The sequence below is a fragment of the Cylas formicarius genome, unplaced genomic scaffold (assembly GCF_029955315.1).
Source record: "Cylas formicarius isolate icCylForm1 unplaced genomic scaffold, icCylForm1.1 PGA_scaffold_6__28_contigs__length_40554024, whole genome shotgun sequence".
NCBI lineage: Eukaryota > Metazoa > Arthropoda > Insecta > Coleoptera > Brentidae > Cylas > Cylas formicarius.
Window position 1 is genome coordinate 35724816 of NW_026844347.1, and position 22294 is coordinate 35747109.

Below are 22294 nucleotides of genomic sequence, written 5' to 3' on the forward strand. Positions count from 1 at the left end.
TTGCTAGGATTTGATTTTCTTTTGGTAATTCCTTAACACTTTGTCGATATTTGAAAAAGCGCAAAAGATGAAAAGAAAGTGATAAGGTGAAGGTGATAAGAGAAGCAGAATTTGAATGAAAACCCCAGAATCCAGAGATTACAAGAAAACTAAAAAATTAATATTTGGAAATTTCTACAACTGATTCTATATTTCGAAAGACCTTTTGGATTTTGTTTTTATGCGAAATTCATCGACCTACTCACAACATTTTATTTAGTATTGTTTTAATTAATTACATTCCAAATTTATATTATTTAATAATAATAATGTTAGGAATAAAAAATATTAAAATAGACAATTATTTTTTAGGTATTTGCCGACGTTTTCGGCAAAAATATGACCGACTATCAATACGCAGATATTGTCCCAAATGTGAATGTATATGTACACCGTGTGCCAAATAAAATCACCCACTATACGATCTGGAAACCTATAGGAGATACGAAAAAAAGTTTCCTACAAAAGTTTCTTGGACTCTCTTAAAGATTTAAAATATTATAATTTTGTTGATACAGGGTGTCTTAAAAGTGTATCCTCCGACATCAAGGTTCTTATTTTAAACGGAACACTCTGTACATATCGACATATTATTGCTAGCAATAATTTTTATTCGTATATCTGGGGCATTATATCTTTAAAAGAATTAGTATCATGTTTTTGCTATTTAAAAAATACCTAATATTGCCAACAAGTGACCTAATGTAGGCAGATTTAAATTCAATAAGAATTTGTACGGTTCTTATCGTATACCTGGAATATCTCAAACAGTAAGTAAAATTTAAATATAAGATGAATTACAAAGTTACCTTATTTTTTTTGTCTTAGAATTGATATCTGAATAAAAATATAGAGTGATCCATCTGAAAACCTTGAGATTTTGGTAATTAAATTCGCCAAGACGGCACCACGTATTTGGGGCACCCTGTATAAGCTGAGGTGCATCTATCAAACTGATTGAGTAGTGCATCATCTCTTTAGTTTGTGGTTAAATTTTCGTTGCAATAACTGGGTCAGTAGCGTCATAACACAATTTTAAATGGGGCAATCAAAATATGAGAAAAAAACACATAACCTGAATTTCTGCCTGAACTATGCAAAATTCGAATAGGAATTAATTAAGAAACTGACCTTTATTTTATCCAAGTATTCCAAAAAGATCAGTATATACAGGGTGTTCCATTTAAAATAACAAAGTTGATGTCGGAGGGGACAGGGGAGAGATATTAAATTATTTAAAAACGAAAGACCTTAGAAATAGATTTAAAAAACAATTATTTTCGGTGTAATCTGAATCCGGAACAAATAATAATAATGTACAAAACTTCATGAATTTCGCGAGTGAATAGCATTTCCAGATTGTCGTCTAAATATGCAAATGAAACGTAAGTAATTTGTCGTTGTCTCTGTTCCAGATCTTTTCGACACGGGCGGCACCAAAGGACGCTCAGCCCTTATAAGATGCAGGTAAGGACAGAACGCGGAGAAAAAAAAAAAGAAGAAATAATCCATTTCTATGCAAATTGGCTCGAGATTTTCAGTTCCAGCGAAGTTTGCCTACGGGGACTGATACGAGGAGTTCTTTTATTTTACTTTTGCGAACTTTGGTGTTTCAGCTTTGGTCCAGATAAGGCCGTTCAAACGCGAAAACGCTGCTTAAAAGTTTCAAACTTTTTTTTTGGAATTTCTTTTTCTTTGCATAATTAGTAATCCTGACAATTATATTTTGGATTTCAAGATTTAAAAATTATAAAAATGGAGATAGAGTAGCTCGTCAGTCTGTATGTATAATACAAAACAGATTGTTTATATTATTTCTGAATTTTTCTACTTGTTTACCTTTGTGTGGTACTTTGTACCTTTCATTCTTTTATTCTGCTTTGAACCAAGTGGTGGTGTGTGGTGGTGATATAATTTAACTATTACTTACTAATAATTTCACGCTGGTGTTAATTAAGAAACAATTTTTTAGATGGTAAATTCTTGTGTTCCAATTTCTTTTATGTTTGGCGGTCAACTTGGACGCTTTTATTACGGATCTGTAATTGCCATTATATTCTGACTAACAATTTTTTTTAAAACGGTAGAAACTAAAATCAATCAATCAATTTTCAGGCGTTTTGTTTTTATGAGGTTAGATTATTATACGTTTTATTTTATATAAATATTGACAGAATAGGAAATTTGTATAGTTTTATCTATAATTTTTCCATTTTCGACCAATCTTTAATTTTATGTCAAAAATTATGTTTGCGTGACCTAAAATAATTAATAAGGGAGCCTTAATTCGGGAAGGGGATATTTTGGATATAAATTAATATGAGGTGAGCAGAAACGAAGTACAAAAATGAAATTTTATAAAACATAAAAAGTAATTTTTTGTATCTGATTTGGCATTTCTTTAAAATTGCTTTTTCGGGAAATTTATAGTTTCCGAAATAACTGACAATTTAATATTTTCCTATTGTAATGATTCTATAACACTGCTGTTAAGTTATGTTAGTAGTTAGCCAGGCTACTGAAGACTTAACAAATAGAAGAAATTTTTAAATCGAAGTTAGAAAATTTGAACTAATAAATCCAACTTACTCTAAGTTTAAGAATTTTATTTTAAATGTAATAGTTACACATGTTGTGTAATAATTTATAATTCTGTTTGTGTCAGACTATCCCTTTCTCATACTTTAAAACACCTGCTCCCTCAAATCAATTCAATTCTGCCAAAAAACTGTTTTTTCGGGAATTCCTTATGGATATTTTCTCTGATATTATTTCGTGATAAATGCGATACTTTTGTTGGTTTTCAATATTTTATAACAATCATATTGTTTTTTATTTACTCTTTTATTTTCTAAACACATTCTGACTTTTAAATCAAATAATAAATCAATGGCAAAGAACGCGTGTCAAGGGTTGACCGATTGTCTATTTTTCGCTTGCGCTCCGCCGTCATGGCCAACTATTAAAAAAACTTAACAGCTGTAGTACAGCGTTGTTAAAATAGGGAAATATTAAATTAAATATTAATTTTTAAAGTCAAGTCAAATCAGATGAAAAAAAATAAAATAGGGGTTTCCCTTTGAAAAAAAAAACTACTTTTTATATTTTTTATAATTTAATTTTGTAACTCATTTTTGATCACCAAATATTAATTCTGCTGTACTTTTTAAGAATCAAGTAAGTTGGAAAAGAGGATTTTAAAGAAATTGGGATTAAAATTTTCTTGAAAAAACTTTTCAGTTTTTTTCTATTTTTTCTTGTTTTACTTTTGGAATTTAAACGGATTAGATTCAGACCAAATATAGAATTAGTTTAAAATAGAGTAAAAAATTGACTTATGTGATCAATTTATTTGTTAAAAGATGTAAATAATTGCAATCTATAAAAATAGTTCGTATTTTTTATAAACAAAAAACTTATAAGTTCACTTACTTCCTAAAATATTTTAAAAAATACACAGAAGAAGTTTGGGGTGATTATTATATATTAAAATCCAATATTTTTCGAATACAGTTAGTATTTATTATGTTCTATGGTTCTATGGTTTATTTGTGTTCTATGGTAGAAAACTGATATTTTCCCAGCTGAACGGGACACCATTAAAAATTAAAAATTAAAAAATCTATGCAACTTTTCTATTTTACTTTTTTTTCTGTCATTCGTAGTTTGTGAGTTATTTTGAATACTCTGCACACATATTAAAGCTATATACTGATTGAATAAATTATCCGAAATGAAATTATAACCCTTGGAAAACTTAAATGAACAAAAACGTCTTTCAATAATCTTATCTGAAACAGATAAAGATAGTAATTCAAATTGTTGGTATTTCTATCTCTAACTCCTGAGTTGCGCTACAAGCACAGTATAATGGTAGTTCATTATTTTCGTTCAATCCATTACTGCCTTTTTATTACTTTTCCTCATGCTTACTATTGCTTATTTTGCTTTTCTTTTTATCTGGTTGGGACAGCATTACAAACTTAACTTTTTTTTTTATACTAGAATTTATCTCTGAATAAAAACATAGTGTGTTCCATTTGAAGATCTTGAGGTTTTGTTAATTGAATTCGCCAAAACGGCACCGCCTATTTGGGACACCCTGTATAAGCTGAGGCGCATCTATTAAACTGATTGAGTAGAATATGATCTTCTTAGCCTGTGGTTCAATTTTCGTTGCAATTCCTGTATCAGTAGCGTCACAACACAATTTTATATGGGGCAATCAAAATATGAAAAAAAAAAAAACACATAACCTCAATTTCTGTCTAAATTATGCAAAATTCTTAAGAAAGTGACCTTTATTTTAACTAAGGTTGAAATTTACAGCGTGTATTTAAAATAAGCAAGTTGATGTCAGGGGTGACTTTTGGACAACCTGTATCAAAAAATTTATGGGTTTCCGGATCGTATATTAGTATCGTTCGATCGTTTTATTTGGCACCCGGTGTATATTATATGACATAAGTCGTCTCAAAAATTGTATTGCAAGATGAATTGCCAGACTGCATTTTTTCCGGCCTCCTTAAATTTGTCGAAACAAGCTTGTAAATTATTTTGATTTATCCGCTACAACGCCCAGTATATAATTACCGAGAGGCGACAGTTGATATCCCAAGAACGCCAAATTAAAAAATTTCCCCTTTACTTGACTGTCTCCCGAGTTTAATTTAAAATTTAATTAACTCAGTTATTCCGACTCGTCGCTAATTTCTTGTTTTTTGTTTCGCGTGTACTTTACGGAGCAAAAGTTTTTAATGGAGTTAAAAATTCAAAACGAACGTTGCCTTGAAGCGAAAGCCGCTTCCGCGGAGACCGTAGACGGAATTTAATGCGACGAGATCCGAGTGGCCATATTCGATTTCCGAGATATTTTCTATAAATTTTGTCAAGATGTTCTTTCTGCCCACACCCTCCCATCTTCTCATATTGCTACTTTATTGAAATTTACATAATAACACAGAGGAATTCCTGCAAGCTGTCGTCGCGTGTGCGGCAACCAGACAAAAAGAAAAACAAAATAAGTAATAGTAAGCATGGGGAAAAGTAACAAAAGGCAGGGACGGATTGAACGAAAATAATGAACTACCATTATACTGTGCTTGTAACGCAACTCGGGCGTTACAAATACCAACAATTTGAGTTACTATCTTAATCTGTTTCAGATAATATTATTGAAAGACGTTTTTATTCACTTAAGTTTTCCAATTTCATTTCGGATAAATAGAACTACTTAGAGTAAACACCTGAAATTGGTTGGTTACTTATGTAAGCTAATATGAACTCCCTTTATATTATTACATTTTTAGAGTCCACGAGACATTCTGGAACTTTTTTATGTAAGACGAAGATGTGAACATTTTCCGAGATAAAAAATACTTAAGAAATTTGGCAACAACCCTATATAAAATAATAATTCTTTTTTCGCAACCCGTTCCCTATTAAATTGTTTTATGATAATATAGTATGAGGGTTTATAAAATTCTTGAACCAATAATAAACAAATCCTTCTTGGTTTCTCCATTGTAACTCAGAAAATTACAGTATTTTTTTTTTTTAATTCAAACAGTTTCACATTTGAGAGATTATAACATTTTTGAATCAACAATGAACGAATAATTTTTTGTTCTGTCACACAACTCCTTGACTAACTAAAACCAGTAAATGCAAAAGGCCAGTGGCATATGTTTGTAAAGAGAAATTCTTTGCAATATTTAATGTTAATAATAAAAGAAAGCGTATTAAGTTGTTTGTTATACCCGAAACCTACGGTATGTGAGTTTATGGTAATATATATAAATGAAAGTTTATAAAAATGAAGATCAATGACCCTTTTCTTTGTTCTGCCGAGTAGCTCAAAAAAGAATGCTAATAATTTCATAACTAACCAAAAAATATGTGTGATATATATATATATATATACATATAATCAAAAATTAACAAAACTTGTTTTCGCTCCGCCTTGTGAGTCAAAAACTGACACTAACAATTTCTAACTAACCAAAAACTAATAAAGAAATGGGAACTTGATACATTTTCGTAAAAGGATAATTCTTGGGGAGTATAAAACATTCTTGAATAGAGACACTGAAAATTCCACAACTAAAATTCAATCAACAAACGATTTTTTGTTTTCTCTTGTAACGCAAAAATCACAGCAGCACTTTCTTGACCAACTAAAACTAATAAATAAAAATGGCGGGTGACATATTTTTGTAAACACAAAAATATTTAGTGTTAAAATTAATTAATTAATCTTAAAAAATGTTTCGTATTTGAGAGTTTATTACAATTTTAAATCAAAAATTGACAATATTAATTCATCAGTTATTCACAACTTATAAAGAGAATGGGCATGCAACATTATGCTAAGAAAAAAATTAAGTCTACTGAATATTTAATGCTATATTAATAATAATCAACTTTATTTCACATTGTGTCATAAATACATTACCTAAACATAATATACCAAACACAAAGGAAATCGGCGTCAAAAAAAAAAAAAAAGCACCAGATATTGTTACAAATTTCAATTACATCGTATTTACAATTATTTAAATTTTACAGAAAAAATCTTCCATGGAGTAAGGTTCTAACTCTATCAATAACTTTTTTATTGTATATTTAAAGATTTTTAGAGTTGCAATTGTTTTTACCTCATTTGGTAATTTATTATACAATCTCAGGCACATATAATAAGGACTCCTTTCAGTTAAGGTTAAACGGTGAATAGGGTAATTTACATTTAGGGTTCTGGTATTATATCTACGAAATATCTGTGGTTCGAAGTCCTTTCGATTTTTAAAGAAGAATATCAATGCTTCATAAATATATAAAGCATATACAGTAAAAATCCCTTCAGTCTTGAACACCCCTCTACAGCTCTCTCTAAATTGCATTTTTTTGACAGTCCGAAGAGTTCTCTTTTGAACCACGAAAATTTTCTGTAGTTGAAAGTTTGCAAAGTATATACTTTTTAAAGTTTCCTTATTCATATAATTTGCAACAACTCGAATTCCATAACAAATTGAATTTAATTTATTTAGCAGATAATCAATATGTTCAGACCAATCAAGAAATTCGTCAATTTGTAAACCTAAGAATTTAGTGTTATTTACAATAGTAATATTTTCTTTACCTAACCGTATTCTTAATGGTATTTCAACTCTACATAATTTAGTTCTAAACATAATTAACTTCGTTTTCTCTTTGTTTAATATCAATTTATTTCCTAGAAACCAGTCATATGCCCTTGTAAAAATATCGTTGCCTTTATCACTAACGTCAGTGAGATTATTTCCACCTACAAGCAGGTTGGTATCATCCGCATAGCATATTATGCTCTCTTCTTCTGACTGTGTTACTAAATAAAAGTCATTCACAAAAATAATAAATAAAATTGGACCAAGAATACTACCTTGTGCTATGCCCAGACTATTTTCCTTAATATCCGAAAAATAACTAGTGCCATTTTGGGTTATTCTTACTTGTTGCTTCCTTCCTATTAAGTATGATTCAAACAATTTTAGAACATTACCTCTTACACCATATAAATCCAATTTTTTGAGCAATAAGTCCCTGTCTATACAGTCGTATGCTCTAGAAAGATCTAAGCACGTACCTAGAGCTATTATTTCGCCCTCCAAGTGTTTTAAAATTGTTTTTATAAACTGAAATATAGCGGTTTCTGTTGATTTATTAGCTACATAACCATGCTGATGATTGTTGAACATTTTATATTTATTAAAAAACTCTAGGAGTCTTTTGCAAATAGCCATCTCAAATATTTTAGAAAACCCGGGCAAAAGGCTAATTGGTCTATAATTGGTAATTATTTCCGGATCTCCCTTTTTATAGATCGGTTTTATTAATGCTGTTTTAAGTTGGTCTGGGAAAACGCCATTTTCAAATGATTCATTAATCAAAAGACACAACACTTTACTTGCATACGGGACAGAAATTTTTATTATACTGGTTGGAATCTCGTCTATTCCACTACTATGTTCATTTTTAATTTGTTCAGCCAAATGACAGATTTCATCTGGTGTTACCGGTGTTAAAAACATGGACTGTGAATTTACGGGTATTTTATTGGAAAATGGCCTTTTTTCTAGGTTTTCCAATAATTCAGGTACAACGTTCAACAGATATTCATTAAAATCATTTGACATTTGATTAGGATCCTCACTCATACCAATGTCAGCCCCTAAACTGTTTCCACCCAAAATCTCATTGCATATTGACCACATGCATTTGGTTTTATTATCAGAAAGCTTTAGTTTAATGTCATATGCCTGAGATCGTTCAGTTTTCAAAAGATTATCATATTTTCGCTTAACAAATCTGTATTCCTGTTTATATCGAGCACTTTGTCTTGTGGTGGTAAGTTTTTGTTCTCCTTTGGACATAGAAAAATAGCAGTCATAATTTTTGAAATAACCAAAATTAATAAATTGCAAAAGCCTATCAAAAAAAAATTAATGTTATACAATTGTGGTTATAATAATAGTAAAAGTCTGACAAAGTAAAGGTTTTAGACTTTTTTAATCAATAATCCCCAAAGCTTCTTTTATTTTGTCTAACTTCAAAAAACCTGGTATCACATTGACGCACGAGAACACTACATATTAAAAAAATATCAATTCTGCCGGTAAAACCGACTCAGAATAAAAAACAACCACTCGAAACATTTTATTCCCTATTCACCCGAAACCCTCTCTCTTCATTACGTGCGTCGACTCCGTCAAAAATTCGAGAACGTTCCTCTATTTTTAAAATGTCCGTACTAAACTCCGTATGGTATGGCGATTGTTTTAAAAATTCTGCATAACGGCCAAATGATCAATCACCCAGCGTTCGGTTGAAAAAAAAAGAAGGAAAAATCTGCCGACCCGGGAAATTTAATACAACAGCTCTATCGAAATTTGATATTGCTGAAAAACGTTTCGCGAAAGCGGCTCGCAGCAATTTTCCTGATAAAAATGTCGTTTGGTTTCCGCATAATTTATCAGTTGGACATTATGACGCGAGTTTTATCAGTTTTTATTTCGAAATAAATGAATGAACACGCGAAAGCAGAAAACGATTTTAATTTCTTAAACCCCAATAAAAAGAGAATACTTCAGTTTTTCTGCTCTATCTTAAGAATGTTAAAAATAAAGACATTAACGTAAACCAGAAATCGGAATTTTAAGAAAGAACGAAGTTTGGGAGAGTTAGCAATTGGTCTATCTATCGCTGTATCACTGTATTAGCGGTTTATCTAGGTTCGTCTCTCTGATTAGATTCCATAGTGGTTCCGTAATGTAGCCGTTGTCCCTGGTTTTGGTATTGCCATAGGACGAGTACCTGTCCACCTGTTTCCTCATCTTCTTGGCAGAATGTGCATTTAGTGTTTCGTTCTACTACCATTAGATTTAGATACCTCTCAAGTCGGCAGTGGTCCTTCAGCAGACCTACCCTTCTTTGGTAGCCTAGCAGGTCTGTTGTAAATGTGGCTGTTGGACAAAAGTCACTTGGATACAATTTTACTGACTTGCATGGCCTTTATTGCCAATTGAATGTCGGTCAAGGTCGCAATTGTCTTATTACGATCCTTTTTCATTTCTATTTCTCTTGCACGTTGTTGTAGTGTACCCCTTGGTGGACTATTTTCAGGCTTCTCCGGTTGGGATTTAAGACGTGTTTAAAATTTAAGGCCCCCATAATTTTCGAATTGTCTTATGAATTCATAAGCTGGCCGGGTTTGGATTAAAAATGAAACCTTTGAGCCTGTTACAAATTCGCAAACTAAACGAATAACGAAGAAGATTTCAGTTATGGAATGAGGCTTTATTTCAAGCAGCACCTGGAGAAAATTAATAAGCTATGTGGGGAAGCTGATTTTTTAGTTGTATCTGATTGAGCTAGTCATTGAAGAAGTCAGAGCATCAATAATAAGTGTTATTTGTTTTCAATACGAAATAGCTTAAGATTTATCTACAAATATTACCTATTGATTGTTTTAGAAGCACTGTATATAACCATTTTGTTGACAACGTCTATTTAATCCAAAACAGGCCAGCTTATAACGGGTGACCTATGTCAATATCAACTCTTCATTAAATTTATAACTGAATAATTGTTATTTAACGCATTATCACTTATCATAATAATTATTATTTATTGTCTTGATAATGGTTTTAGGTACTTTGCTGCGAGGTTATTTAAACAGTGGCGGACTATAGTTTTTCTAAAAAATATTCAAATATTTAATTTAAATGTATAACTATGGACTGTGGATACTCTTTAAAAACTTTTAGAAATTCTTCTTTTTATTTTATTTTGACTTCCTGTAGTCTCGTAAAAGAAATCCAGTTGAGATTTTTCTGCCGGAATCTGTATTTAACGGAAACCCCACACCTGACACCAATAGCCTAGATAGGCAAATATGACAAGACTACAAGGAGCAGATAAATTGATCCGCAGTACGTATTTATTTTAACTATTTTTAGAAATATCATAAATAGTTAAAGCAGAACATTAGGAGAAACTTACATTTATTTTTATTTCGACTTTCTGTAGTCTCGTAAAAGAAATCCAGCTGAGAATTTTTTTCTGCCAAAATGTGTATTTCAAAGCAACCCTACACCTGACACCAATATTCCATATACGCGGATATGGCTAGATAACATATTACCAAAAAGAACAACAAGAAGGGAGCATATAAATTGGTCCATAGCACGTATTTATTTCAACTATTTTTGGAAATATAATAAATAGTTTGCTATAATGACTATATAAGAGCAGCATAAAGTCGACTTAATTATCTTTTTGATATGCTTTTAACATATCAGCATACTTAGCTCAAACTACAGCTCTGCTCGCGTTCCTTTTTTTAAGAATATCTATAGCCCATCAGCCTAATATTTCAGTTATGGTAATGTCGAAAAAAGGCTCCTTGGTTAAAATTGAGTGACGAAATTGTCGAAAAAATAGAAAAAAAAATTCGCAGTCCGGTGAACATGGGCCGCTCTGTGTTATGCATCTTGTTACGTATATATAATCAAAGTTACCGACCGAGTCATCCTCGGTCCCAAATTAAAAAATCGTTTAACGCGGCAGACACGTCGCGGAAGTTTAATTTTGTTCTGTGGTCCGTCGTTCACCCGGGTCCAATTCCGAACTTTCCTTTTGTGTAATAATTTAATGGACTAGTTCTAAGCGAATCAGTTAACCTGTCTGGAACAAACCGCCGACACCGAGATCAAGATGTACCTCCTCGAAGAGAACTTGTGCGGCACGTCAGTTTGCTCCTGCGGGAAAGTTATTCCGCAGTGACGGAGATTGAAATGCCGATAGTGTTAATTAATATTGACGCTTAATGGTAATCTGTTGCAAGTGTTAAGCTAGAGACCGGCGGGTCTATTGGTTAGGACGAACATGTGATTGATACATTTGTGTATTGTTATATGTTGTACGGACAAACATATTTACTATAAATTATACAGGGTGATGTGTAAGAGGTGATGCTGTAAAATATTTTTAAGTAAGTAATCTAAAACTGGCCAACATTTTGCTTAGTTTGGAGGCCGTATTTCTTTTCACTTGTAGATTCTACTCGAGAAATAAAGTAGATTTTGTTCACCTTTCAAATATACGAAACCCATAGGAGATATGAAAAAATGTTTCGTACAAAAGTTTCCTGGATTCTCCTGTTGATACGGGGTGTCCCAAAAAATGGAATACCCTATGTATTTCAGAATTTTTGGAGTCTTTGGTTAAAGTAAAGAAAATACTATTCAAATTTTGCATAGTTTAGACAGAAATTGAGGTTATGTGTTCTTTTTCATATATTGATTGCCCCATATAAAATTGTGTTGTTACGCTACTGATCCATTTATTGCAACCAAAATTTAACCACATACTAAGGAGATGATTATTTTCAGTTTATTCAGGGTGTTCCAAATAGATGGTGCCGTTTTGGCGAATTCAATTAACAAAATCTTAAGATTTTCAAGGGGAACACACTATATTTTTATTCAGATATCAATTCTAGCATAAAAATAAAAGTAAGTTTGTAATTTATCTTATATTTAAATTTTATTTACTTTTTTAGATATTCGAGGTTTAAGATAACACCCGTATAAATTCTTGTTGAATTTAAAGTTGCCCATATTAGGTCCCTTGTTGACAATATTTTTTAATTGGCAAAGACATGATACTACTTCTTTTAAAGATATAATGCTCCATTCTTTTTAAATAGAAATATGAAAAACAACAAAAACAAACAGAAATGTTTGTTTAGTACCTTAATGCATCCAAAAAAAAAGGAATTTGATGTCATAGCCAACTATGTTTTTAAATATTTTGATATTTCTTTGTTGTTTTGATGGCAGATGAAACGAACATTTTAAGAGGATCATTTTTAACTAAACCTTATGGATCGAATTAACGAACTTTTTTTAGTTCATATTTTGTTTTAAAGATTTATTTATTCAAATTTCTTACCTTGTTCAGTTAGCCTATAAACTGAAATTATATACTTTTGTTATTAGGTATTTTCAATCAACCTAGAAAATTAACTATTTAATATTTTATGAATTCTAATGATTGACTAAATCTTTCAAAGAAACTTCCACGGGGTACTCTAATGCTTTTTACAATACTTCTGGATTTTTCCTGCGTCGGTTTTTGCTTAGTCGAAATTGCTGACGTCTCGCCAATCATCCTGTTGGCTTCTTCAGAGCTTCTTCAGTTTCAGTCAAGCTGATTATTGGCGAAACGTCAGCAATTTCGACTAAGCAAATATCGACGCAGGAGGAATCCAGAAGTTTTGTAAAAAGCATTTGTTTATTTTTTTATATTTTTTTAAAATATCCAGGATTTATTAAACATTTTCCAAGTATTAATGGGCACCCTGTATTGTTAGCAATAGGTTTTATTCATATATCTGGAGTGTTATATCTTTAAAAGAAATAGTATCTTGTCCATGCTATTTAAGGAATATTGCCAACAAGTGACCTAATGTGGGCAGCATTAAATTCAACAATCATCTCCTTAGTCTGTGGTCAAATTTTCTTTGTAATATCTGTATCAGTAGCGTCACAACAGAATTTTATATGGGACAACCAAAGTACGAAAAAAACATATAACCTCAATTTCCGCCTAAAAAACGTCGAAATATACAGGGTGTTCCATTTGAAATAACAAAGGATTAAAAGAAATTTGTAAATTGATATACATTGAAAGAATCAAGGATTTTTCCAAAACCTGCCGCCAATCAAGAAAAGGAAATTATTAATCTTCTTTTTTCAAATTAAAGTGTTAATTAGGATAGGATATCAGTTTTCAAAATAAATTTAGTTTGTTTAAAAGTTAACGCAACCCAACAAGTTAATAAATTTCTTTTTGAAGGTTTATAAATTACTCTGGGCTTCCATTTTATTGATTATTTATTTCCGCAACGTTACAGCTCGTCTTGTCCAGCTACTGCGTCTTGTCAGAACCATGTCTACGAACTTAGATGGATATCCATTCATTTGAAGATCGACCTTGATATATTTCATTTCTGACTGTAGCGTCTATTCTACATGAGATTCTATCGATCTCTGTAAACCACGAAGCTATATTTTGCGTATTATATTGTCAGACAAAAAAAAAACTGAGGTATTGTGCAGTGCCTGTGAGTTTTAGGAATGCTGAAAGCAGGATACTCTAGACTTAAACATCCATTACGAGGAGTCGAACATAGTAATTTTAATGGAAGGTCGAAGATTGTTGTTGTTGTTCCAGATTGTGAATCGACGCTCAAGGCGCAAGCGACAATTCTTGGCTGAAAAATTTTTTTGTCCTGTGAGTCAGAGTAATTTAGGCGACCTTTCTGGTAGGGTCAGATCTTCTTCTTGCTTAGTTTTGATATTTTCAAGTGCGTTGGTAAATAAAACTTACACGTTAAAACTCACAAACTAGTCATCTTATTATATGTAATGTATTCAGTATAAGTTTAATAAAAAAATATTTTGGACACAAATTATGAGAACAAGTTATAAATTATTTATTCTTAACTCGACGTGGCTGTTTTTTAGAACATATTGGTCGTCGTTTTGTAAGAGACGACGTCAAAATTGATTCCGTTTCGTGATACACACTATATAGCAGTTTAAGGTGCCCTCCGTTTGGGAAAATTGTACCACCACCGCTCGATTTAAATTTGCAATCGGATCAGCCGATCGAAAAGTGGAAATTCATGTTGTCAAGCTTCGAAAAAGTTAGCGATTATCTTCAGACAGATCGTTGACACTGGGGACGTTTGTGTTCTGTGTCTATACATTAATAACTCTTGACCTAGAACTATATATGAGGTATATTTCCATAACCTAATTAATGCCACAACGGGTTTTAACCGCAATTTGCATTCGATTAACCCAACGGTCGACATCGATAGTTCACGTGCCATTAAAGCAGCTAGTTTTAGTTTTAATCAGTGGTGGAGAACGCGCACTGTTAAAAAAATATTTCTTTGCCACATCGTCGGTTCCTCTTTTCTCCACAATTATTACCAATACTAGTTTGAACTTCAACTGGTTTTGTCCAGTAAAAGATTTGAAAATTTTAAAACGAAATATCAAATCCTGAAAATTTGGTCGAAACGCTAACTAGAGCCAACTGAGACAACTGGAACAAAACTACAAATTAATGCCAGTCTTTTTCAATATTTTATCATTTGTGTCGAAAAACATGCTAGAAATATGAAAATTGGGTTGTTGCTAGTTTCCATCCGTAGCATCATATTACAGAAATTAATTTTGTAGTTTATTGCCTCTAAAATCTAGCTAGCATTACGTAAAAGTCATCATAATGTGGATGAAAATGATTTTTCCAAAGTTTTCAATGAAATAATTAGCTTAATAATGTGTTTCCATACAAAAATTAATCTTTATCTTTAAAATTGATAGAAAATTTGACCAGAGACTAATCAAAATGTGTTCTTTCGAACCTCAGAATCCGCTATCTTCATCATAAAACCGAACACTGATTTGGTCAAATTTGGTCAAGCCATTAATTGATCCTTTATTCCTCTCCAAGTCTGTTACTATTTTACCACAGTCTTTAATGTGCACTCCGCTTGTGTGAAATGCATCACAAATAATATGGTGCGAATTCTTCTTCATGTACCACTTCGGAGGTTGGCTATCATCATTGCTATTTTGATTTTGGAAGCTGCGGCTTTAAATAGGTCAGATGATGTAATATTAAACCATTTTCGCAGGTTTCTAAGCCAGGATATTCTTCTTCTTCCAATAGATCTTCTTCCCACAATTTTTCCCTGGATTATGAGTTGTAAAATTTCATACTTTGGTCCTCTCATGATGTGGCCGAGATATTGCAATTTCCTTTCTTTCACTTCCTGTAGGATCTCTACACCTTTCTTCATTCTTCTCAGAACCTCCACGTTGGTCACATATTCCGTCCATGGTATTCCAGTTTCCGCTCACAAAACAGGTTGAGGGTTCAAGCTTCCACACCATACAAAAGGACCGGGAATACATAACACCTGAGCATTCGAGTTCCCAGATCTAGGCTTAAATCGCGACTACAGAGCAGCTTCTTTACCTTCACAAAGGCTGCACGCGGATCTTTATTTCCGAAGAATAATCCACATTGCAGTCGACACTCGTACCCAGGTAATCATATCTCTCGACTCTGTCCAGCTCTTGGTTTACAACATACAGATGTTCATGGAGCACTTCGGTTTTGGTAACAATTATGTACTTGGTCTTCTTAACATAGAGTGTCAGACCATATTCTCGAATAGTCTTGACGACATTATTTAACATATTCTGCAGGTTTGGCATATTTTCGGCGAGAAGTACTGTATCATCCGCGTAACGCAGATTGTTCAGTGGAATGGCGTTAATTTTTATCCCAGCGGTATCATTTTCGAGGGCTTTGGTGAAGATTTCCTCTGAGTAGACGTTGAAGAGGAGTGGTGAAAGAACACACCCTTGTCTAACTCCTCGCTTGATTTTCACTGCTTTCGTCGTTTCAGATTGGACGCGGATCAACGCACTTTGGTTTAAATATAGTTTTACTATTATTTGTATATCTCTTGTGATATACAAATGGTGCGAATACATAACGAAAATATCTCGAAATTTTTGTCTCTTTAAATTAAAATCTTAAGAAAATTTTAATTTTATTGTGGTCTGAGATACTTGATATACTAGAGATAATCTGGCGGAAGTATGTCACGAGTTTAGTGTCATTCTAGCAAGTGTTATCACGTAAACATTAGTTTGATTATTGCCTCTTAGGATAAATATTTGGTTTGAAAAAAAAATGTTGGACTTTAAAATGGACACTGCTTCTAATCGAATTGTATAAATTTTGTCCTAATTTTCTTCTAATAATGTTTCCGAGAATAAATAATTGAAATTTTCAAAACTTCCGCGTATTGTATTGTTAGCAATAGGTTTTATTCGTATATCTGGAGAATTATATCTTTAAAAGAAGTAATATCATATCTTTACTTACCTTATTTTTTGTCCTAAAACTGATATCTGAATAAAAATATAGGATGTTCAATTGGAAAATCGTGAGATTTTGTTATTGAATTCGCCGAAACGGCACCGTCTATTTCGGACACCCTGTATAAGCTAAGATGCATCAGTCAAAATGATTAAGTAGTAGCATCATCTCTTTAGTTTGTGGTTAAATTGTCGCCGCAATATCTGGATCAGTAGCGTCACAACACAATTTTATATGGGGCAATCAGGATATGAAAAAAAAAAAAACACATAACCTCAATTTCTGCCTAAACTATGCAAAATCCGAATAGGAATTTCTCAAGAATCCAAAAATGTCGAAATATGGGAATCCCGTATCAACAAAATTATATTTTAAACCTTCAGGACAGTCCAAGCAACTTTTTTTCATATCTCCTATGGCCTTCCAGATCGTATAGTGGATCGTTTTATTTGGCACACGGTGTACATACGTCTCCATTCGAAATAACGCAGTAGCAATTTAGCGAAATTCAATTTTTTTTTATTCAACCGAAAGAAATCACTTGAGCATTAAGTCGCAAAAAAGCTGAGCGAGCAAAGGGAACCCCACTATATCAAGGAAATTGCCTCGTGGCGGCGTGAATCCGACTTTAAAAGTTTTTATCGACTGATGCCTCGCGATTGAGTTGCTTTTCCTGTCTCGGGAAATGTTGGCCTTCCATTAAGAGGACGCAATAGACGCCGTTAGCCGTTTACCTTTTTCGATTTGAGAGAATATTTTATAGGGGGCGTTTTCTAAAAAGGAAAGGGACTATAACAATATCGGTAGCGATATGTTTTTACGGGCGACGCAAGTAATTGCCAGAGTTGGGTAATGCCTAAAATTTGGCACTCGAATCCGCTTTCTATTACGCTTTACGCGTGTTAACGTTGTCGTTATACTTTGGATAAGTTTGATCGTTCACGATTTTAAGTATGGAATTAATACTCTTAGACGGCTGGTGTTTACAAATACACAAGCAGGTTCACTCATCGAGAACTCTTGTGTACCATCGAATCAACTTATCTGCGCATCATAATATCAAGATATTTTGGATAAAAATTTATATGTTGCGCAAGAAATACCGCCTAATATCGCTCGAATTTCAATTAGCTAAAGGAAAACCACCGATAAACCTATGGACAAAACGAAAACGGAAACGTTGAGTGATGTCCAGCTGACAGCGATGTTGCCAATAGTTGTGAAGGCAATAAACATAAAAAGTTCTACATTGACGCTCTATACGTACAACATACATAAAATATTATTCTGATGTAGACGATTACTCAAACGTGTGTTGCATTAAAATGTTGTTCATATGTATTTAGATTTTACATGAAATAGGGTTTTTCCTTTATTTGACAACCATGCAAGCATACACCCCAAACCGTCCTTTCCTTTCCTTTCCTTCGTGGGGCTTCTTTCTCTCCAATTCTATTAATTCCATGATCTTGAGTAGTTGTTTGATTTGAAAATTGACAGTTACCAATATTGCAATTGATCATCAATCAGGAAAAGTAAGTTTCAGATGATGTATTGACGAAGTGCAGAGAAATGTCAATGATTGTTGGGGTTGTGGTAGGGTTTTGGTTAGTTACACTACAGTTACACAATGTTGCCGTATGTTATAATTTGTAAGTAAATAGTTTTCCACCCGATAAATTGTTTTTTTATCATAAAAAATAAGTAATGTTGTGTGTCTGCTTATATTAATGCATAAACTTTTATTAAAATATTAATACAACACAATAGAAAAATTTATTTTCATGCATACAAAACGTAATTTTTTTAATTCCTAACCTATAAGGTAAAAAAGCAAAAAAAAATATTTTGCCCTAAGTTATAATTTGTAAGTAAATAGTTTACAACCGATAAATTTTTTTATAATAAAAAATCTTTTAACTTCACTACAAAATGCTTTGAGAATTTATATGCGTTTATATTATTTGGTAAGTTATTGACATTAATTATTAACTGCTTCTATGAGTTAACATTTATATGTGCTTATCACAGTTTAACAGAAATATATCACGATTTGTGAAAACCAACAATGAATTTTTTTTCAGAATTACTTTATATTTATGTGATTAACTTTGTTCAAAGGCATTTCTGTGATTGGTCAACCGTCGCTAAAGATATATATATATATATATATATATATATATATATATATATATATATATATATATATATATATATATATATATATATATATATATATATATATATATATATATATATATATATATATATATATATATATATATATATATATATATATATATATATATATATATATATATATATATATATATATATATGATGACACTATATTCCGGGATATCATCCGTTCGCTCGTTGAACTCCGACTGGAATCCTGCATCCGACTGGAATCCTGCAAATCTTGCATCCGACTGGAATCCTGCAGACGTTTCGCCAAAATCTCACTTGGCATCTTCAATGCTCGCGCTCCGAAAACACTTCGAACACTGGGAGGGAGGTTATCGGCGGTGCGTGAGGTATTTATACTCTGCGCCGGAGATGGTAACGGTGCTGCTTGTGCGTGGGGGGAGGTGGCTCCGCCCCCTGAATTGTCGCGTTGTTAATTTCGCCCGATCGTAGTTGCGATGTCCCCGTTGGCTGCTGCGCATCGCTCTGCTGTTTGATTATCGTTCTCCACGTGTTGGATAAATGCAGAGCGTCGTCTCTCGTATTGAGGTGTCCGGACTTTTTTATTTCGATGGCCTCTCGTATAATCCTAGTCCTAAAATCAGGAATATTAGCTATTTGTTTGCAAGTGCCGAAATCAATTTTATGGCCTGTCTGATGTTGGTGCTGAAACAAAGCAGATGTTGTTTGTTTGTTTCTTATGGCTAAACGATGTTCCTCGAGCCTGGCTGAAATCCTTCTGTTGGTCTGTCCCACATACGTCAGGCTGCACGATCCGCATGCTACACTGTATACTCCTTGGTTTTCCAGAGTAATTTTTTGTTTTGGGTTTCTTAGTATTGCTCCGATGGTATGGTCAGGTTTGTATGCCGTTGATATGTCGTGTTTCCGTAATATTCGGCCGATTTTGTCAGTAACCCCCTTGATGTATGGCAGGACAGCGATCGATCTTCGTTGGGTCTCGTCCTGCACTCTCTGCTGCGGCTGTTGTTGTTTACTGATTGCCTTGCTGATGGTGCGCCTTTGGTATCCGTTTTGTTGAAGACAGGTAACAAAACGGATACCAAAGGCGCACCATCAGCAAGGCAATCAGTAAACAACAACAGCCGCAGCAGAGAGTGCAGGACGAGACCCAACGAAGATCGATCGCTGTCCTGCCATACATCAAGGGGGTTACTGACAAAATCGGCCGAATATTACGGAAACACGACATATCAACGGCATACAAACCTGACCATACCATCGGAGCAATACTAAGAAACCCAAAACAAAAAATTACTCTGGAAAACCAAGGAGTATACAGTGTAGCATGCGGATCGTGCAGCCTGACGTATGTGGGACAGACCAACAGAAGGATTTCAGCCAGGCTCGAGGAACATCGTTTAGCCATAAGAAACAAACAAACAACATCTGCTTTGTTTCAGCACCAACATCAGACAGGCCATAAAATTGATTTCGGCACTTGCAAACAAATAGCTAATATTCCTGATTTTAGGACTAGGATTATACGAGAGGCCATCGAAATAGAAAAGTCCGGACACCTCAATACGAGAGACGACGCTCTGCATTTATCCAACACGTGGAGAACGATAATCAAACAGCAGAGCGATGCGCAGCAGCCAACGGGGACATCGCAACTACGATCGGGCGAAATTAACAACGCGACAATTCAGGGGGCGGAGCCACCTCCCCCCACGCACAAGCAGCACCGTTACCATCTCCGGCGCAGAGTATAAATACCTCACGCACCGCCGATAACCTCCCAGTGTTCGAAGTGTTTTCGGAGCGCGAGCATTGAAGATGCCAAGTGAGATTTTGGCGAAACGTCTGCAGGATTCCAGTCGGATGCAAGATTTGCAGGATTCCAGTCGGATGCAGGATTCCAGTCGGAGTTCAACGAGCGAACGGATGATATCCCGGAATATAGTGTCATCACATTTTTCCATCCGTGAATCAATACGTGAGAATATATATATATATATATATATATATATATATATATATATATATATATATATATATATATATATATATATATACATACATACATATATATATATATATATATATATATATATATATATATATATATATATATATATATATATATATATATATATATATATATATATATATATATATATATATATATATATATATATATATATATATATATATATATATATATATATATATATATACATATATATATATATATATATATATATATATATATATATATATATATATATATATATATATATATATATATATATATATATATATATATATATATATATATATATATATACATATATATATATATATATATATATATATATATATATATATATATATATATATATATATATATATATATATATATATATATATATATATATATATATATATATATATCAAAACTAATCACATAAATATAAAGTAATTCTGAAAAAAATTCATTATTCTATGGTAATCTTCAGATGGTTTTTGTAGGTAGGTGTTTTATCATAAAATCATGCCCGATTGTATTATCATAAGGTTTTCGTGTTACGAAAGTAACCACAATTTTTTATTAGCGCCATTATTATTAGTGACTGAAAGATTGATCAGTTAATACTTTTTTTTCTCATCACGATATGGAAAATCCATTTTAACGTGAATGTTTATCCTGGGACATTAGGACAATTGAACACGGATCGGATTAAGATTGGTAAATATTTATATCTGATCTTCCTCAGGTAAAACTGCTTTCATACTAATACATAATTCGGATATCCTTAGTTTTGGAAACTACAGTTTAATCTATATGTTAATGCAGCAGATTGTTTCTTGAATCTGACCAACGTATCGATTGAATATATTCTTAATTTGAACTTGTGTTTGTCACAACAAGATAACTTACATAATAATAACAATAATACTATGTCACCAACCAAATCATGCAATAATGACACAACAACGTCACAAAGGCTGAGATGAATACTTAGACACAAGCAACACAAGATTAGGTCTAAAATACAATTAAAATAGAACTTCACAAACATTCAAACTTAAAATAACACCCAAAAATTAAAATTATAGAAACATTTGTCAAAGAGCCATTTATAAACACCCTTCCTGAAAGTTTCAATTCCCGTCATTTGGGCTAACATTCTAAATGCTTTTATTGGTATGTAACGGGGATCTTTTGAAAAGAAGCACACGTATGAATGGGGCGTATGTTGAAATGAAAGTCCTGGTTGGTTGCAAACGAGTGTGGATTTTTCTTTACAACCATAACCGACGATAAAAAATATAACGAATGTAATATTAAAATTCCCGAGTAAGGTATTGGCTGTACGAGGCTCTAGGATGTGGATGTAACCCACTAACTATAATATGTTTATGCGTTTTGAATAGCTTAATTGTGTGTGTAGAGACAGACAGACAGTCTTGATTAGATTTGGTCGATACAGTCGATTTTAATGGTTTCATAACACCCATTGTTATGGAGTCGCTGGATAACAAAAGAAAATTTGTTCAATTTTGGGCACCCACGTGACTTGCAAATTTACCT

At 32.7% G+C, this 22294-nt stretch overlaps 1 protein-coding gene across 12 annotated transcripts in view; it reads left to right on the top strand.

Annotated features, from left to right (window-relative positions):
- Nucleotides 1-22294, top strand: part of LOC132704166 (diuretic hormone receptor-like) — a 325297-nt gene that overhangs the window by 110258 nt on the left and 192745 nt on the right. For all 12 annotated transcript variants that reach the window (XR_009619241.1, XR_009619240.1, XM_060674010.1 and 9 more), the window contains one exon: nt 1455-1506. The gene's annotated coding sequence lies outside the window, so the exon portion shown is untranslated. The remainder of the gene's footprint in view (nt 1-1454; nt 1507-22294) is intronic.